This window comes from Octopus bimaculoides, chromosome 23 (assembly GCF_001194135.2).
Source record: "Octopus bimaculoides isolate UCB-OBI-ISO-001 chromosome 23, ASM119413v2, whole genome shotgun sequence".
Classification (NCBI taxonomy): domain Eukaryota; kingdom Metazoa; phylum Mollusca; class Cephalopoda; order Octopoda; family Octopodidae; genus Octopus; species Octopus bimaculoides.
The window spans coordinates 36,236,041-36,239,786 of record NC_069003.1 but is presented as its reverse complement, the minus strand read 5'-3'; the positions used below and the strand labels follow the sequence as shown (position 1 = coordinate 36,239,786).

Below are 3,746 nucleotides of genomic sequence, written 5' to 3'. Positions count from 1 at the left end.
GACCATGACGGTGTAAGGGGAAGAGAGTGAGTGGCAGAGGGAGAAACAAAGGGAGGAAGTAGAAGAATAGGTGAGCAACGAGAGGAAAAGAGAAAGAGAGGAAGTACGAGGGGGAAAAAAGAGATACGTAGTAGTAACAAAGGAAGAACGAGAGGGGTAAAGCGAGATACGTAGTAGTAAAGAGGAAGAACGAGAGGGGGAAATAAAGAAAAATCATTTAAAAATGACAAGTTGTCACCCGAATATTTTGGAGCACTGACCCATTCTTCAGCTGTGATGTGACCATCACTGTCGAAATCTGCCACGGCCTGGAGCTTTTCCCACACCGACAGAAATACACTGCAGGCACGAACCCTCTCCTCTTGGCCCTCGCTCTTCCAGCCGCTTATTCGACATATCTCCTGTGAACAGAGAAACGGCTGATACATGTCAATACACACACACACACACACTTGCATGTATGTATGTATGTATGTATGTATGTATGTATGTATGTATGTATGTATGTAACAAAATGATGGATAAAATGTTAGATTAATCAGAAGAGAAGTCATTCATTTCGTTTTCAGTTCATCATCTGCTTTATTGTTAAAAGTTTGGATGGGACGCGACGGTTCCAAGTAAAGAAACGAATATCGTAACTTCGGAAAGTTCTGCTCTAGGGATCCCGGCTCTGATCTCTAATTTACAATGTTACAGTCTTGTCACATAATGTGCCATTACGTCACACATGTCTATGCTACGCTCATACGTAATTCAGAGAAAAATAATAGTGTTGAACGAACAACCGGATCCTCATCGACGAACGACGGAGAACCACCAGAAACCAGAACTATGTTCTAGTTATATTGATTTGCTTTTCATTTCCAGAACGTTTCCAATTTCCTTATTAGTCTGTTACTTTTCCTTTTTAACATTAAAGTCGGGGCGTCGACGTTTCTAGAGCTTCGCGGTCCCATTTTCTCTTGAAGCATCGTACATAGAACTTGACCCCAAACTGCATTAAGCACAGAAGACGAATTAATTGTAAAATAAACGATTGCCAGACCCACAGCACCCTCCACAAGATCATTAGAACGAAAACGAACCATCTAGTCATTTGATCTGTTAGAAATAGCGGCTAAAAATATCCTTAAAAAATCATCTTGCAGTTTTTTAAAAAGCAGGCGGGACACGGTAGATAATGTAATCAGAGATGCATTATGTTTAAAAAAAACTCTGATTGGATGATCATAGTTGGAGATCCTATACTCACAGGTCTGCTCTCCAAGAGAAACGTCATGAACAACAATATTTGATCTGTACTCACCTGTCTGCATAAGTCGAAGTCTTTCCAGTCTAAATACCCGCTTTTGTTAAAATCTGTTGGAATAGAAAGAAAAAAGAAAAATAGAAAGGAAGAAGGAAAGAAAGAAGAAAGGAAGAAAGGAAGAATTAATGAAAGAAAGAATGAATGAAAGATAGAAAGAGATAAAGAAAGAATGAAAGAAAGGAAGGAAGAATGAAAGGAAGATAGGAAGGAAAAGAAAGAAAGAAAGAAGGAAAGAAAAAAAGAAAGGAAGGAAGGAAGAGTGAATGAAAGTGAGAGAGGGAGGGAGGAAGGACTATTATCGTTGAATTTCTTTCGGTGATATTTCTTGGCAGACGGGTTCGTATTTCTCAGATACAGCCATTTCGAGGATCAGGGAACATTTGTAAAACATTTCAGGGATTCTCCGTTTGAGGGTTTTTTTTGGAGGAAACATATGCACACAATCACGTATACATGTGAAACACACACACACAGGTAGACATCAATCAATTCAGGTAACCACAAACATCACGGACTCTCTTAAACAAAAGAGATTTGACATTTTGTTTGTGACCGGCTGGAATTCTTTAAAAAAAAAGAAATTAGATAATAAATAACGAATATATCACACAGAGCCACACATACATACAAGTATCCACAGATACGCGTACAAACAGATAGATAGATACATACATACATACACACACGCATACATACATGCATATATATATATATATACACTCATGTACATACATACATACATACATACATACATACATACATACATACATACATACATGTATGCACATAAACTCGTTGAATTTGACTTGAAAGGCAGTTACAGTTTAGTTAATATAAAATCAATACCATAATGGGGCAGTTAAATTTGCTAAGTCAGGACACACACACACACACACAGACGTTGTTTAGCAGATGCTGTCTCTGTGATTCCAAACAACGCATAAAGGCTATCTGCAATGATCTCAAGCCTCTTCATTCCTCACTTTTTGAAATTTTGTCTACGAAAGATATTAGTTTTTTTGTTCTATTTTTTTTTAGAAGCTTCCATTTAGGCGAATCTCTTGCAGATTTTATTCTCCTCGCAGTGAATGTCCTTGACAGATCAGTGAAGTATCTCCAGTGGTGGTAATCACAAAACTGGCACCGATGCCACGAAGGAAACGGTTCGTGGAATATTGGTTTGGAAGAGGAACGGTCAGACTGTCAGATTTTGAAAACCAAATTAAAGATACCTTTCCAGACTTTTCAAATACGGTATAACACATACATACATACATACATACATACCCCGTTGTTGATGTTGAAATTCCAATGAAGGCGCTTTGGATCTAGGTTAGAAACCGGTTCTTTCTCTATTGGCAAGAAATCTTGAAATAAAATTGAACAATCACACGCACACACTCACACACACACACACACACACACACACACACACACACACACACACACATGTATATATTGTTCATAGACGAGATCCAGGTGTTCCCCGTATAGAATACACTTGGTAGCGCTCAAGAGATTCAAACTTGAGCGGAAGCAAATTAGACAGATCAATAGATATAAAGTGTATATATATGTGTGTGTGTGCATATATATGCGTGTGTACGTTCACACATATCCATGTATGTGACACAAATTGACAGCCTCTGAGTTCCACCCCAGCTGTTAACTTTTACATAAGCAACACATCAATCCACTTTACCTGCCATATTGATTTCTACATCAGATACTCTTTGTATTACACGAAAATACATTTTAATATACTATCCGACTCTGAGGCGGCCAGTTAGCAGAAGCGTTAGCGAGCCGGATAGAATGCTTTGCAGCATTTCGTCCGTCTTTACGTTCTGAGTTCTAATTCCGCGAGGTCGACTTCACTTTTTATCCTTTCGAGGACCATAATATAAGTACCAGTTGAGTACTGAGGTCGATGGGATCGACTTACCTCCCATTTCCCACGAAAGGGCTGGCGTTGTGCCTAAATTCGAAATCAATATACTTTACTATACACACATTGAGCAAATTAAAAAGGAGAGACTTGCCGAAGGACTGTGTGTGTGCTACTTTCCTTTGCTCGTTCATTCCCTTTTGTATATTTGAGCGTATGTTGCTGGTGGCAGAACACGAGTTGCAGAAATGTTGCAGAAGATACCTTTCTCCAAAGAAAGGACCTCCTCTGGCTATCTACGTCTATATTCTTTGAAAAATGGAAAAAACATTCTATAACTGCAGGCGCAGCAATAAGCATTGGGAAAATTAATGATTAGATATAAAAAAGAAAAGAAAACTATTACTTTACAGTAATTACATGAATTAGCACAGAATTTTATTTAAAAGAAGTTTATTTTCCGTGAAAGAAAAAAGAAGTCAAAGACAGCGAAAGAGTGAAATATTATTTTGGGTTCTGTTTTGTGGGGTGGGAGTGGGGTGGGGG

At 38.4% G+C, this 3,746-nt stretch overlaps 1 protein-coding gene across 1 annotated transcript in view; it reads right to left on the bottom strand.

Moving 5' to 3' along the window:
* Positions 1-3,746, bottom strand: part of LOC106876086 (calexcitin-1) — a 176,371-nt gene that overhangs the window by 4,437 nt on the left and 168,188 nt on the right. The window contains exons 2-3 of the mRNA XM_014924493.2: positions 1,310-1,362; positions 261-401 (exon numbers count right to left, since the gene is read on the bottom strand). The gene's annotated coding sequence lies outside the window, so the exon portion shown is untranslated. The remainder of the gene's footprint in view (positions 1-260; positions 402-1,309; positions 1,363-3,746) is intronic.